The sequence below is a fragment of the Eurosta solidaginis genome, chromosome 3 (assembly GCF_040869045.1).
Source record: "Eurosta solidaginis isolate ZX-2024a chromosome 3, ASM4086904v1, whole genome shotgun sequence".
NCBI lineage: Eukaryota > Metazoa > Arthropoda > Insecta > Diptera > Tephritidae > Eurosta > Eurosta solidaginis.
This window is the reverse complement of record NC_090321.1, coordinates 115,057,073-115,074,270: the sequence shown is the minus strand read 5'-3', so window position 1 is coordinate 115,074,270 and position 17,198 is coordinate 115,057,073.

Here is a 17,198-nt window from a genome sequence, read left to right as displayed (position 1 = left end):
AGTTTTTTGTAAATTCGAACAATTCATACAAATATCGTAAGTCATTTTCGTGCACAAGCGCGCCATCTTTGGGAACAATTATCTAAGTTTTCTAATGCGGATTTCAAAGACCTAAGCCTTTATGCACAAGCGCGCCGTCTTTGGGAAGAATTGTCTAAGTTTTCTAATGTGAATTTCAAATTTTATGTATACTCGCTAAATTCGAAAGCACAAATGTTTCACCTACATACAAATCTGGTTCGCCATTGCAGCCGCTTACCTATAATAGTCTCTACCAAAATCCTAAAAAATTGTATGGTTACCCATTGTTGCCGCTTACCTATAATAGTCTCTACCAAACTCCTAAAAAAATTGTTCCAAAATAATTTGTAGCGTACCAAAAAATTTTAAATAGAATTAATTTTTGACCGGCCCATTTTTTGTGGCAAATTTCACTTAAACGTAAATACATAAGTCTTTATTTAACAGATTCTTTGTTTTTTATTTTAGTTGTTTTCAAAAAACATGAAATCATAAATAATGATTAACTTTAGTTGAAACTAACTAATTTATTTATAACAATTCATGGCAAATTTGCCCGAAAATGTTTTTTCATTTGCAGATTTAATCATCATTTTAGCTAAAGTACGTCTTATACTGAACGAAAAAAAAAGTTACAAAAATATAACATTAAATTTTTTATATTGCCTTTTATGCTAATTTATTTTAGTTCTTATTTCATTATACTCAGTTGAGCAGAGCTCACAGAGTATATTAAGTTTGATTGGATAACGGTTGGTTGTACATATATAAAGGAATCGAGATAGATATAGACTTCCATATATCAAAATAATCAGGATCCAAAAAAAATTTGATTGAGCCATGTCCGTCCGTCCGTCCGTCCGTCAGTCCGTCCGTCCGTCCGTCCGTTAACACGATAACTTGAGTAAATTTTGAGGTATCTTGATGAAAATTGGTATGTAGGTTCCTGAGCACTCATCTCAGATCTCTATTTAAAATGAACGATATCGAACTATAACCACTCCCACTTTTTCGATATCGAAAATTTCGAAAAACCGAAAAAGTGCGATAATTCATTGCCAAAGGCGGTTAAAGCGATGAAACTTGGTAGATGGGTTGACGTTATGACGCAGAATAGAAAATTAGTAAGATTTTGGACAATGGGCGTGGCACCGCCCACTTTTACAAGAAGGTAATTTAAAAGTTTTGCAAGCTGTAATTTGGCAGTCGTTGAAGATATCATGATGAAATTTGGCAGGAACGTTACTACTATTACTATATATGTGCTAAATAAAAATCAGCAAAATTGGATGAAGAACACGCCCACTTTTTAAAAAAAATTTTTTTTAAATTCAAATTTTAACAAAAAATTTAATATCTTTACTGTATATAAGTAAATTAAGTCAAAATTCAACTCCAGTAATGATATGATGTAACAAAATACAAAAATAAAAGAAAATTTCAAAATGGGCGTGGCTCCGCCCATTTTCATTTAGTTTGTCTAGAATACTTTTAATGCCATAAGTCGAACAAAAATTTACCAATCCTTTTGAAATTTGGTAGGAGCATAGACTCTATGACGGTAACTGTTCTCTGTGAAAATGGGAAAAATCGGTGGAAGCCACGCCCAGTTTTTATACACAGTCCACCGTCTGTCCTTCCGCTCGGCCGTTAACACAATAACTTGAGCAAAAACCGATATATCTTTACTAAACTTAGCCCACGTACTTATCTGAACTCACTTTATCTTGGTATAAAAAATGGCCGAAATCCGACCATAACCACGCCCACTTTATCGATATCGAAAATTACGAAAAATGAAAAAAAATGCCATAATTCTATACCAAATACGAAAAAAGGGATGAAACATGGTAACTGGATTGGTTTATTGACGCAAAATATAACTTTGGAAAAAACTTTGTAAAATGGGTGTGACACCTACCATATTAAGTAGAAGAAAATGAAAAAGTTCTACAAGGCGTAATAAACAGCCCTTGGAATCTTGGCAGGAATACTGTTAGTGGTATTGAATATATAAATAAATTAGCAGTACCCGACAGATGATTTTCTGGATCACCTGGTCCACATTTGGTCGATATCGCGAGAACGCCTTCACATATACATCTAAGGGCCACTCGCTTTTAAAACCCTCATTAATGCCTTTAATTTGATATCCATATCGTACAAACACATTCTAGAGTCACCCCTGGCCCACCCTAATGGCGATATCTCGAAAAGGCGTGCACCTATAGACATAATGCCTACTCCCTCTTAAAATGCTCAGTAACACCTTTCGTTTGATACCCATATCGTAAAAACATTCTAGAGTCACCCCTGGCTCACCCTAATGGCGATATCTCGAAAAGGCGTCCACCTATAGACCTAATGTACACTCCCTCTTAAAATGCTCAGTAACACCTTTCGTTTGATACCCATATCGTACAAACATTCTAGAGTCACCCCTGGCCCACCCTAATGGCGATATCTCGAAAAGGCGTCCACCTATAGACCTAATGCCCACTCCCTCTTAAAGTGCTCAGTAACACCTTTCGTTTGCTACCCATATCGTACAAACATTCTAGAGTCACCCCTGGCCCACCCTAATGGCGATATCTCGAAAAGGCGTCCACCTATAGACCTAATGCCCACTCCCTCTTAAAATGCTCAGTAACACCTTTCGTTTGATACCCATATCGTACAAACATTCTGGAGTAACCCCTGGCCCACCCTAATGGCGATATCTCGAAAAGGCGTCCACCTATAGACCTAATGCCCACTCCCTCTTAAAATGCTCAGTAACACCTTTCGTTTGATACCCATATCGTAAAAACATTCTAGAGTCACCCCTGGCTCACCCTAATTGCGATATCTCGAAAAGGCGTCCACCTATAGACCTAATGTCCACTCCCTCTTAAAATGCTCAGTAACACCTTTCGTTTGATACCCATATCGTACAAACATTCTAGAGTCACCCCTGGCCCACCCTAATGGCGATATCTCGAAAAGGCGTCCACCTATAGACCTAATGCCCACTCCCTCTTAAAATGCTCAGTAACACCTTTCGTTTGCTACCCATATCGTACAAACATTCTAGAGTCACCCCTGGCCCACCCTAATGGCGATATCTCGAAAAGGCATCCACCTATAGACCTAATGCCCACTCCCTCTTAAAATGCTCAGTAACACCTTTCGTTTGATACCCATATCGTACAAACACATTCTAGAGTCACCCCTGGCTCACCCTAATGACGATATCTCGAAAAGGCGTCCACCTATAGACCTAATGCCCACTCCCTCTTAAAATGCTCAGTAACACCTTTCGTTTGATACCCATATCGTACAACCATTCTAGAGTCACCCTTGGTCCACCTTTATGGCGATATCTCGAAAAGGCGTCCACCTATAGAACTAAGGATTACTCCCTTTTAAAATACTCATTACCATCTTTCATTTGATACCCATATCATACAAACACATTCTAGAGTCACCCCTGGCCCACCCTAATGGCGACATTTCGAAAAGGCGTCCACCTATAGACCTAATGCCCACTCCCTCCTAAAATGCTCAGTAACACCTTTCATTTGATTCCCATATCGTACAACTAGAGACACCCCTAGTCCACCTTTATGGCGATATCTCGAAACGGCGTCCACCTAGAGAACTAAGGATCACTCCTTTTCAAAATACTCATTAACAGCTTTCATTTGATACCCATATCGTACAAACATATTCTAGAGTCACCCCTGGTCCACCTTTATGGGGATTTCTCGAAAAGGCGTTCACCTATAGAACTAAAGCCCATTCCCTTTTAAAATACTCATTATCACCTTTCATTTGATACCCATATCGTACAAACACATTCTAGAGTCAGCCCTGGTCCACCTTTATGGCGATATCCCTAAATGGCGTCCATCCATAGAACTATGGCCTACTCTCTCTTAAAATACTCTTTAATACCTTCCATTTGATACACATGTCATACAACCACATTCCAGGGTTACCCTAGGTTCATTTTCCTACATGGTGATTTTCCTTATTTTGTCTCCATAGCTCTCAACTGAGTATGTAATGTTCGGTTACACCCGAACTTAGCCTTCCTTACTTGTTTTATTATATATTCTCTTATTTCAAAATGGTTTATTATTATTTAACTGCAACTTGACTGAATCGGAAAATCTCACGTTGTATATTAAACGAAACAAAAAAACGTCCCAAAAACGTCTTTGATTTTAGGTCAAAACGGCAACCGGCATCATAGCGTGCATAGTCAGTATATTACACAATATCTATATATTAATACGCTAACAAAATTTCCATACAATCAATTGACAGGCTGTTTCGCATACTTAGCATACGTAAAATCATATAAAAGTTATATGAATCGATTCGTATTGATCAGCCGCAGTGCATAGGCCTATTTTTGTTAACAAATATTACTCTATTTGTTTATAATTAATAAAAAAAATTTTTTGTAAATTCTAACAATTCATACAAATATCGTAAGTTATTTTCGTGAACAAGCGCGCCATATTTGGGAACAATTATCTAAATTTTCTAATGCGGATTTCAAAGACCTAAACCTTTATGCACAAGCGCGCCGTCTTTGGGAACAATTGTCTAAGTTTTCTAATGTGAATTTCAAATTTTATGTATACTCGCTAAATTCGAAAGCACAAATGTTTCACCTACATACAAATATGGTTCCCCATTGTAGCCGCTTACCTATAATAGTCTCTACCAAAATCCTAAAAAATTGTTCCAAAATAATTTGTAGCGTACCAAAAAATCTTAAATAGAATTAATTTTTGACCGGCCCATTTTTTGTGGCAAATTTCACTTAAACGTAAATACATTCTTTGTTTTTTATTTTGTTTGTTTTCAAAAAAACATGAAATCACAAATAATGAGTTAACTTTAGTTGAAACTAACTAATTTATTTATAACAATTAATGGCAAATTTGCCCGAAAATGTTTTTGCATTTGCAGATTTAATCCTCATTTTAGATAAAGTACGTCTTTACTGAACGAAAAAAAAAGTTACAAAAATATAACATTAAATTTTTTATATTGCGTTTTATGCTAATTTATTTTAGTTCTTATATTATTTTATTATATATTCTCTTATTTCAAATTGGTTTATTATTATTTAACTGCAACTTGACTGAATCGGAAAATTTCACTTTGTATATTAAACGAAACAAAAAAACGTCCCAAAAACGTCTTTGATTTTAGGTCAAAACGGCAACCGGCATCATAGCGTGGATAGTCAGTATATTACCCACTATCTATATATTAATACGCTAACAAAATTTCCATACAATCAATTGACAGGCTGTTTCGCATACTTAGCATACGTAAAATCATATACAAGTTATATGAATCGATTCGTATTGATCAGCCGCAGTGCATAGGCCTATTTTTGTTAACAAATATTACTCTATTTGTTTATAATTAATAGAAAAATTTTTTGTAAATTCGAACAATTCATACAAATATCGTAAGTCATTTTCGTGCACAGGCGCGCCATCTTTGGGAACAATTATCTAAGTTTTCTAATGCGGATTTCAAAGACCTAAGCCTTTATGCACAAGCGCGCCGTCTTTGGGAACAATTGTCTAAGTTTTCTAATGTGAATTTCAAATTTTATGTATACTCGCTAAATTCGAAAGCACAAATGTTTCACCTACATACAAATATGGTTCGCCATTGCAGCCGCTTACCTATAACAGTCTCTACCAAAATCCTAAAAAATTGTATGGTTACCTATTGTTGCCGCTTACCTATAATAGTCTCTACCAAAATCCTAAAAAATGTTTCCAAAATAATTTGTAGCGTACCAAAAAATCTTAAATAGAATTAATTTTTGACCGGCCAATTTTTGTGGCAAATTTCACTTAAACGTAAATACATAAGTCTTTATTTAACAGATTCTTTGTTTTTTATTTTAGTTTTTTTCTAAAAAACATGAAATGACAAATAATGAGTTAACTTTAGTTGAAACTAACTAATTTATTTATAACAATTAATGGCAAATTTGCCCGAAAATGTTTTTGCATTTGCAGATTTAATCCTCATTTTAGATAAAGTACGTCTTATACTGAACGAAAAAAAAAGTTACAAAAATATAAGATTAAATTATTTATTTTGCCTTTTATGCTAATTTATTTTAATTCTTATTTTATTTTATTATATATTCTCTTATTTCAAATTGGTTTATTATTATTTAACTGCAACTTGACTGAATCGGAAAATTTCACGTTGTATATTAAACGAAACAAAAAAACGTCCCAAAAACGTCTTTGATTTTAGGTCAAAACGGTAACCGGCATCATAGCGTGCATAGTCAGTATATTACCCACTATCTATATATTAATACGCTAACAAAATTTCCATACAATCAATTGACAGGCTGTTTCGCATACTTAGCATTCGTAAAATCATATAAAAGTTATATTAATCGATTCGTATTGATCAGCCGCAGTGCATAGGCCTATTTTTGTTAACATATATTACTCTATTTGTTTATAATTAATAGAAAAAGTTTTTTGTAAATTCGAACAATTCATACAAATATCGTAAGTCATTTTCGTGCACAAGCGCGCCATCTTTGGGAACAATTATCTAAGTTTTCTAATGCGGATTTCAAAGACCTAAGCCTTTATGCACAAGCGCGCCGTCTTTGGGAAGAATTGTCTAAGTTTTCTAATGTGAATTTCAAATTTTATGTATACTCGCTAAATTCGAAAGCACAAATGTTTCACCTACATACAAATCTGGTTCGCCATTGCAGCGGCTTACCTATAATAGTCTCTACCAAAATCCTAAAAAATTGTATGGTTACCCATTGTTGCCACTTACCTATAATAGTCTCTACCAAACTCCTAAAAAAATTGTTCCAAAATAATTTGTAGCGTACCAAAAAATTTTAAATAGAATTAATTTTTGACCGGCCCATTTTTTGTGGCAAATTTCACTTAAACGTAAATACATAAGTCTTTATTTAACAGATTCTTTGTTTTTTATTTTAGTTGTTTTCAAAAAACATTAAATCATAAATAATGATTAAGTTTAGTTGAAACTAACTAATTTATTTATAACAATTAATGGCAAATTTGCCCGAAAATGTTTTTTCATTTGCAGATTTAATCCTCATTTTAGCTAAAGTACGTCTTATACAGAACGAAAAAAAAAGTTACAAAAATATAACATTAAATTTTTATATTGCCTTTTATGCTAATTTATTTTAGTTCTTATTTCATTTTATTAAATATTCTCTTATTTCCAATTGGTTTATTATTATTTAACTGCAACTTGACTGAATCGTAAAATTTCACGTTGTATATTAAACGAAACAAAAAAACGTCCCAAAAACGTCTTTGATTTTAGGTCAAACCGGCAACCGGCATCATAGCGTGCATAGTCAGTATATTACCCACTATCTATATATTAATACGCTAACAAAATTTCCATACAATCAATTGACAGGCTGTTTCGCATACTTAGAATTCGTAAAATCATATAAAAGTTATATGAATCGATTCGTATTGATCAGCCGCAGTGCATAGACCTATTTTTGGTAATTTTTATAGCCTTATGCGTTTACGTTATGTTAATAATAATGAGCTTAAAGGCCGTGGTTAAATAAAACACAATGTTTAAAATTTCATTGGTTTTTTTAATTTGTCAATATTTCGGCTTCAGTCTGAAGCCATCTTCAGGACTGTAAGTAAACACAAATGTATAAAAAGGGGGCATTCATTTCAGATTAATGACCATGTATCTGAAATGAATGCCCCCTTTTTATACATTTGTGTTTACTTATAGTCCTGAAGATGGCTTCAGACTGAAGCCGAAATATTGACAAATTAAAAAAACCAATGAAATTTTAAACATTGTGTTTTATTTAACCACGGCCTTTAAGCTCATTATTATTAACATAACGTAGGCCTATTTTTGTTAACATATATTACTCTATTTGTTTATAATTAATAGAAAAAGTTTTTTGTAAATTCGAACAATTCATACAAATATCGTAAGTCATTTTCGTGCACAAGCGCGCCATCTTTGAGAACAATTATCTAAGTTTTCTAATGCGGATTTCAAAGACCTAAGCCTTTATGCACAAGCGCCCCGTCTTTGGGAAGAATTGTCTAACTTTTCTAATGTGAATTTCAAATTTTATGTATACTCGCTAAATTCGAAAGCACAAATGTTTCACCTACATACAAATATGGTTCCCCATTGTAGCCGCTTACCTATAATAGTCTCTAACAAAATCCTAAAAAATTGTTCCAAAATAATTTGTAGCGTACCAAAAAATCTTAAATAGAATTAATTTTTGACCAGCCCATTTTTTGTGGCAAATTTCATTTAAACGTAAATACATAAGTCTTTATTTAACAGATTCTTTCTTTTTTATTTTAGTTGTTTTCAAAAAACATGAGATCATAAATAATGATTAACTTTAGTTGAAACTAACTAATTTATTTATAACAATTAATGGCAAATTTGCCCGAAAATGTTTTTTCATTTGCAGATTTAGTCCTCATTTTAGCTAAAGTACGTCTTATACTGAACGAAAAAAAAAGTTACAAAAATATAACATTAAATTTTTTATATTGCCTTTTATGCTAATTTATTTTAGTTCTTATTTCATTTTATTATATATTCTCTTATTTCAAATTGGTTTATTATTATTTAACTGCAACTTGACTGAATCGGAAAATCTCACGTTGTATACTAAACGAAACAAAAAAACTTCCCAAAAACGTCTTTGATTTTAGGTCAAAACGGCAACCGGCATCATAGCGTGCATAGTCAGTTTATTACACAATATCTATATATTAATACGCTAACAAAATTTCCATACAATCAATTGACAGGCTGTTTCGCATACCTAGCATACGTAAAATCATATAAAAGTTATATGAATCGATTCGTATTGATCAGCCGCAGTGCATAGGCCTATTTTTGTTAACAAATATTACTCTATTTGTTTATAATTAATAGAAAAAATTTTTTGTAAATTCTAACAATTCCCCATTGTAGCCGCTTACCTATAATAGTCTCTACCAAAATCCTAAAAAATTGTTCCAAAATAATTTGTAGCGTACCAAAAAATCTTAAATAGAATTAATTTTTGACCGACCCATTTTTTGTGGCAAATTTCACTTAAACGTAAATACATAAGTCTTTATTTAACAGATTCTTTGTTTTTTATTTTAGTTGTTTTCAAAAAAACATGAAATCACAAATAATGAGTTAACTTTAGTTGAAACTAACTAATTTATTTATAACAATTAATGGCAAATTTGCCCGAAAATGTTTTTGCATTTGCAGATTTAATCCTCATTTTAGATAAAGTACGTCTTATACTGAACGAAAAAAAAAGTTACAAAAATATAACATTAAATTTTTTATATTGCGTTTTATGCTAATTTATTTTAGTTCTTATTTTATTTTATTATATATTCTCTTATTTCAAATTGGTTTATTATTATTTAACTGCAACTTGACTGAATCGGAAAATTTCACGTTGTATATTAAACGAAACAAAAAAACGTCCCAAAAACGTCTTTGATTTTAGGTCAAAACGGCAACCGGCATCATAGCGTGGATAGTCAGTATATTACTCACTATCTATATATTAATACGCTAACAAAATTTCCATACAATCAATTGACAGGCTGTTTCGCATACTTAGCATACGTAAAATCATATTCCAGTTATATGAATCGATTCGTATTGATCAGCCGCAGTGCATAGGCCTATTTTTGTTAACATATATTACTCTATTTGTTTATAATTAATAGAAATTTTTTTTATAAATTCGAACAATTCATACAAATATCGTAAGTCATTTTCGTGCACAAGCGCGCCATCTTTGGGAACAATTATCTAAGTTTTCTAATGCGGATTTCAAAGACCTAAGCCTTTATGCACAAGCGCGCCGTCTTTGGGAAGAATTGTCTAAGTTTTCTAATGTGAATTTCAAATTTTATGTATACTCGCTAAATTCGGAAGCACAAATGTTTCACCTACATACAAATATGGTTCGCCATTGCAGCCGCTTACCTATAATAGTCTCTACCAAATCCTAAAGAATTGTATGGTTACCTATTGTTGCCGCTTACCTATAATAGTCTCTACCAAAATCCTAAAAAATTTTTCCAAAATAATTTGTAGCGTACCAAAAAATTTTAAATATAATTAATTTTTGACCGGCCCATTTTTTGTGGCAAATTTCACTTAAACGTAAATACATAAATCTTTATTTAACAGATTCTTTGTTTTTTATTTTAGTTGTTTTCAAAAAAATATGAAATCACAAATAATGAGTTAACTTTAGTTGAAACTAACTAATTTATTTATAACAATTAATGGCAAATTTGCCCGAAAATGTTTTTGCATTTGCAGATTTAATCCTCATTTTAGATAAAGTACGTCTTATACTGAACGAAAAAAAAAGTTACAAAAATATAAGATTAAATTTTTTATATTGCCTTTTATGCTAATTTATTTTAGTTCTTATTTTATTTTATTATATATTCTCTTATTTCAAATTGGTTTATTATTATTTAACTGCAACTTGACTGAATCGGAAAATTTCACGTTGTATATTAAACGAAACAAAAAAACGTCCCAAAAACGTCTTTGATTTTAGGTCAAAACTGCAACTGGCATCATAGCGTGCATAGTCAGTATATTACCCGCTATCTATATATTAATACGCTAACAAAATTTCCATACAATCAATTGACAGGCTGTTTCGCATACTTAGCATTCGTAAAATCATATAAAAGTTATATGAATCGATTCGTATTGATCAGCCGCAGTGCATAGGCCTATTTTTGTTAACATATATTACTCTATTTGTTTATAATTAATAGAAAAAGTTTTTTGTAAATTCGAACAATTCATACAAATATCGTAAGTCATTTTCGTGCACAAGCGCGCCATCTTTGGGAACAATTATCTAAGTTTTCTAATGCGGATTTCAAAGACCTAAGCCTTTATGCACAAGCGCGCCGTCTTTGGGAAGAATTGTCTAAGTTTTCTAATGTGAATTTCAAATTTTATGTATACTCGCTAAATTCGAAAGCACAAATGTTGCACCTACATACAAATATGGTTCGCCATTGCAGCCGCTTACCTATAATAGTCTCTACCAAAATCCTAAAAAATTGTATGGTTACCCATTGTTGCCGCTTACCTATAATAGTCTCTACCAAACTCCTAAAAAAATTGTTCCAAAATAATTTGTAGCGTACCAAAAAATTTTAAATAGAATTAATTTTTGACCGGCCCATTTTTTGTGGCAAATTTCACTTAAACGTAAATACATAAGTCTTTATTTAACAGATTCTTTGTTTTTTATTTTAGTTGTTTTCAAAAAAACATGAAATCACAAATAATGAGTTAATTTTAGTTGAAACTAACTAATTTATTTATAACAATTAATGGCAAATTTGCCCGAAAATGTTTTTGCATTTGCAGATTTAATCCTCATTTTAGATAAAGTACGTCTTATACTGAACGAAAAAAAAAAGTTACAAAAATATAACATTAAATTTTTTATATTGCCTTTTATGCTAATTTATTTTAGTTCTTATTTTATTTTATTATATATTCTCTTATTTCAAATTGGTTTTTTATTATTTAACTGCAACTTGACTGAATCGGAAAATTTCACGTTGTATATTAAACGAAACAAAAAAACGTCCCAAAAACGTCTTTGATTTTAGGTCAAAACGGCAACCGGCATCATAGCGTGCATAGTCAGTATATTACCCACTATCTATATATTAATACGCTAACAAAATTTCCATACAATCAATTGATAGGCTGTTTCGCATACTTAGCATAGGTAAAATCATATAAAAGTTATATGAATCGATTCGTATTGATCAACCGCAGTGCATAGGCCTATTTTTGTTCACAAATATTACTCTATTTGTTTATAATTAATAGAAAAAGTTTTTTGTAAATTCCAACAATTCATACAAATATCGTAATTCATTATCGTGCACAAGCGCGCCATCTTTGGGAACAATTATCTAAGTTTTCTAATGCGAATTTCAAAGACCTAAACCTTTATGCACAAGCGCGCCGTCTTTGGGAACAATTATCTAAGTGTTTAATGTGAATTTCAAATTTTATGTATCCCCGCTAAATTCGAAGGCACAAATGTTTCACCTACATACAAATATGGTTTCCCATTGTTGCCACTTACCTATAATAGCCTTTACCAAAATCCTAAAAAATTGTTCCAAAATAATTTATAGCGTACCAAAAATCTTAAATAGAATTAATTTTTGACCGGCCCATTTTTTGTGGCAAATTTTACCTACACGTAAATACATAAGTCTTTATTTAACAGATTCTTTGTTTTTTATTTTAGTTCTTTTTAAAAAAACATGAAATCACAAATAATGAGTTAACTTTTGTTGAAACTAACTAATTTATTTATAACAATTAATGACAAATTTGCTCGAAAATGTTGTTGCATTGCCTTTTATGCTAATTACGAAACAAAAACACGTCACAAAAACTTTTTTAATTTTAGGTCAGAGCGGCAACCGGCATCATAGCGGCCGTCTTGCATAGACAGTATATTACCCACTATCTATATATTAATACGCTAACAAAATTTCCATACAATTAATTGACAAGCTGTTTCGTATATTTAGCATTGGTAAAATCATATAAAAGTTATATGAATCGATTCGTATTGATCAGCCGCAGTGCATAGGCCTATTTTTGTTAACAAATATTACTCTATTTGTTTATAATTAATAGAAAAAGTTTTTTGTAAATTCGAACAATTCATACAAATATCGTAATTCATTTGGCCCATTTTTTGTGGCAAATTTTACCTACACGTAAATACATAAGTCTTTATTTAACAGATTCTTTGTTTTTTATTTTATTTGTTTTCAAAAAAACATGAAATCACAAATAATGAGTTAACTTTTGTTGAAACTAATTTATTTATAACAATTAATGGCAAATTTGCTCGAAAATGTTGTTGCATTTGCAGATTTAATCCTCATTTTAGATAAAGTACGTCTTATACTGAACAAAAAAGAAAAAGTTACAAAAATATAACATTACATTTTTTATATTGCCTTTTATGCTAATTACGAAACAAAAAAACGTCCCAAAAACTTTTTTGTAATTGGGTCAGAGCGGCAACCGGCATCATAGCGGCCGTCTTGCATAGGCAGTATATTACCCACTATCTATATATTAATACGCTAACAAAATTTCCATACAATTAATTGACAAGCTGTTTCGAATACTTAGCATACGTAAAATCATATAAAAGTTATATGAATCGATTCGTATTGATCAGCCGCAGTACATAGGCCTATTTTTGTTAACAAATATTACTCTATTTGTTTATAATTAATAGAAAAAGTTTTTTGCAAATTCGAACAATTCATACAAATATCGAAATTAATTTTCGTGCACAAGCGCGCCATCTTTGGGAACAATTATCTAAGTGTTCTAATGCGAATTTCAAAGACCTAAACCTTTATGATTCCCTGCTAAATTCGAAAGCACAAATGTTTCACGTACATACAAATATGGTGCCCAATGTTGCCACTTACCTATAATAGCCTCTACCAAAATCCTAAAAAACTGTTCCAAAATAATTTGTAGCGTACCAAAAAATCTTAAATAGAATTAATTTTTGAACGGCCCATTTTTTGTGGCAAATTTTACTTACACGTAAATACATAAGTCTTTATTTAACAGATTATTTGTTTTTTATTTTAGTTGTTTTCAAGAAAATCACAAATAATGAGTTAACTTTTGTTGAAACTAACTAAATTCATTTATAACAATTAATGGCAAATTATAATTTTATTTAATTAATTATAAATACATATGTAATAGTAAAGCGCCGATTGCATACCTAATAGGTGGTGTGAAACAGGTTAAATTCCTTTAGCACATTTCTTCGTTCTTAACTAAAAATTCGTGTTTTTTGAATTATTACGCTATTGAAGTAAATGGGCGATATATGCATATGTAGTTTATATTGGTGATATAAGCCTACTGGGGAACCGAACACCCAAAACTAACTTCGCTGGCGTGCCAACGGCATATCTCCCGGGTAGTGTATAAAAAGCAAATTTTCAATTCAATTTCAAGTAATTTCACCACAATTCTATGTAAATTTCATTTGATTTTACATATTTGTTATATTTTTTTTAAGGAGCCCTACTTATAATTACATTTGAAAAGTTTGTAGAAAATTTAAGAAAATACAATCAAAGATTATAACGTCTTAGGTCAAATTCAAAATTTTAATGAGAACTTTAAGCAAGATAGATCAGTTTGCTATATTTCCACTCACTGCTCAACTATTAACGCATTATTGCACTACCCCAACACTGGATGCATAGAGTGAGTTGAAAAAAATACAAGTTGGTCGAATTTCGACCACGGGCGATACTAGTCTATATATTAATACGCTAACAAAATTTCCATACAATCAATTGACAGGCTGTTTCGCATACTTAGCATACGTGAAATCATATAAAAGTTATATGAATCAATTCGTATTGATCAGCCGCAGTGCATAGGCCTATTTTTGTTAATTCATACAAATATCGTAAGTCATTTTGCGTGCACAAGCACGCCATCTTTGGGAACAATTATCTAAGTTTTCTAATGCGAATTTCAAAGACCTAAGCCTTTATGCACAAGCGCGCCGTCTTTGGGAACAATTGTCTAACTTTTCTAATGTGAATTTCAAATTTTATGTATACTCGCTAAATTCGAAAGCACAAATGTTTCACCTACATACAAATATGGTTCCCCATTGTAGCCGCTTACCTATAATAGTCTCTACCAAAATCCTAAAAAATTGTTCCAAAATAATTTGTAGCGCACCAAAAAATCTTAAATAGAATTAATTTTTCAAGGTTCGAATCGAGCTCAAGGCCAGAACAATAATTTTTTTCTAATGATAATTATTGTTATTTTTTAATTTTTATAAATTTGAAAAATTGAATTTTGTTTTTGGAATAGTAAGTAGAAAATATTCCAGACAACCTGCCATAGCTGCGCAGATAGATCCATTTCGAAGGGTGCTAAGCCTTCATCATCAGTACGCTTTAGGCATGCTGCGCTAACCAATTTAGCTATACAGCGGTGGTTTTGTCAGTCAAACAAATTTTTTTCTAATGATAATTATTGTTATTTTTTAATTTTTCTAAATTTGAAAAATTGAATTTTGTTTTTGGAATAGTAAGTAGAAAATATTCCAGACAACCTGCCATAGCTGCGCAGATAGATCCATTTCGAAGGGTGCTAAGCCTTCATCATCAGTACGCTTTTGTTTGACTGACAAAACCACCGCTGTATAGCTAAATTGGTTAGCGCAGCATGCCTAAAGCGTACTGATGATGAAGGCTTAGCACCCTTCGAAATGGATCTATCTGCGCAGCTATGGCAGGTTGTCTGGAATATTTTCTACTTACTATTCCAAAAACAAAATTCAATTTTTCAAATTTAGAAAAATTAAAAAATAACAATAATTATCATTAGAAAAAAATTATTGTTCTGGCCTTGAGCTCGATTCGAACCTTGAATGATTTATCAATAGGCCGATAAAAACAAAAACAAGAATTAATTTTTGACCGGCCCATTTTATGTGGCAAATTTCACTTAAACGTAAATACATAGGTCTTTATTTAACAGATTCTTTGTTTTTTAGTTTAGTTGTTTTCAAAAAAACATGAAATCACAAATAATGAGTTAACTTTAGTTGAAACTAACTAATTTATTTATAACAATTAATGGCAAATTTGCCCGAAAATGTTTTTGCATTTGCAGATATAATCCTCATTTTAGATAAAGTATGGCTTATACTGAACGAAAAAAAAAGTTACATAAATATAACATTAACTTTTTATATTGCCTTTTATGCTAATTTATTTTAGTTCTTATTTTATTTTATTATATATTCTCTTATTTCAAATTGGTTTATTATTATTTATCTGCAACTTGACTGAATCGGAAAATTTCACGTTGTATATTAAACGAAAAAAAAAACGTCCCAAAACGTCTTTGATTTTAAGTTAAAACGGCAACCGGCATCATAGCGTGCATAGTCAGTATATTACCCACTATCTATATATATAATTGACAGGCTGTTTCGCATACTTAGCATACGTAAAATTATATAAAAGTTATATGAATCGATTCGTATTGATCAGCCGCAGTGCATAGGCCTATTTTTGTTAAAAATATTACTCTATTTGTTTATAATTAATAGAAAATAATTTTTTTGTAAATTCAAACAACTCATACAAATATCGTAAGTTATTTTCGTGCACAAGCGCGCCATCTTTGGGAACAATTATCTAAGTTTTCTAATGCGAATTTCAAAGACCTAAACTTTTATGCACAAGCGCGCCGTCTTTGGGAACAATTGTCTAATTTTTCTAATGTGAATTTCAAATTTTATGTATACTCGCTAAATTCGAAAGCACAAATCTTTCACCTACATACAAATATGGTTCCCCATTGTAGCCGCTTACCTATAATAGTCTCTACCAAAATCCTAAAAAATTGTTCCAAAATAATTTGTAGCGTACCAAAAAATCTTAAATAGAATTAATTTTTGACCGGCCCATTTTTTGTGGCAAATTTCACTTAAACGTAAATACATAAGTCTTTATTTAACAGATTCTTTGTTTTTTATTTTAGTTGTTTTCAAAAAAACATGAAATCACAAATAATGAGTTAACTTTAGTTGAAACTAACTAATTTATTTATAACAACTAATGGCAAATTTGCCCGAAAATGTTTTTGCATTTGCAGATTTAATCCTCATTTTAGATAAAGTACGTCTTATACTGAACGAAAAAAAAAGTTACAAAAATATAACATTCAATTTTTTATATTGCCTTTTATGCTAATTTATTTTAGTTCTTATTTTTTTTTATTATATATTCTCTTATTTCAAATTGGTTTATTATTATTTAACTGCAACTTGACTGAATCGGAAAATTTCACGTTGTATATTAAAAGAAACAAAAAACGTCCCAAAAACGTCTTTGATTTTAGGTCAAAACGGCAACCGGCATCATAGCGTGCATAGTCAGTATATTACCCACTATCTATATATTAATACGCTAACAAAATTTCCGTACAATCAATTGACAGGCTGTTTCGCATAC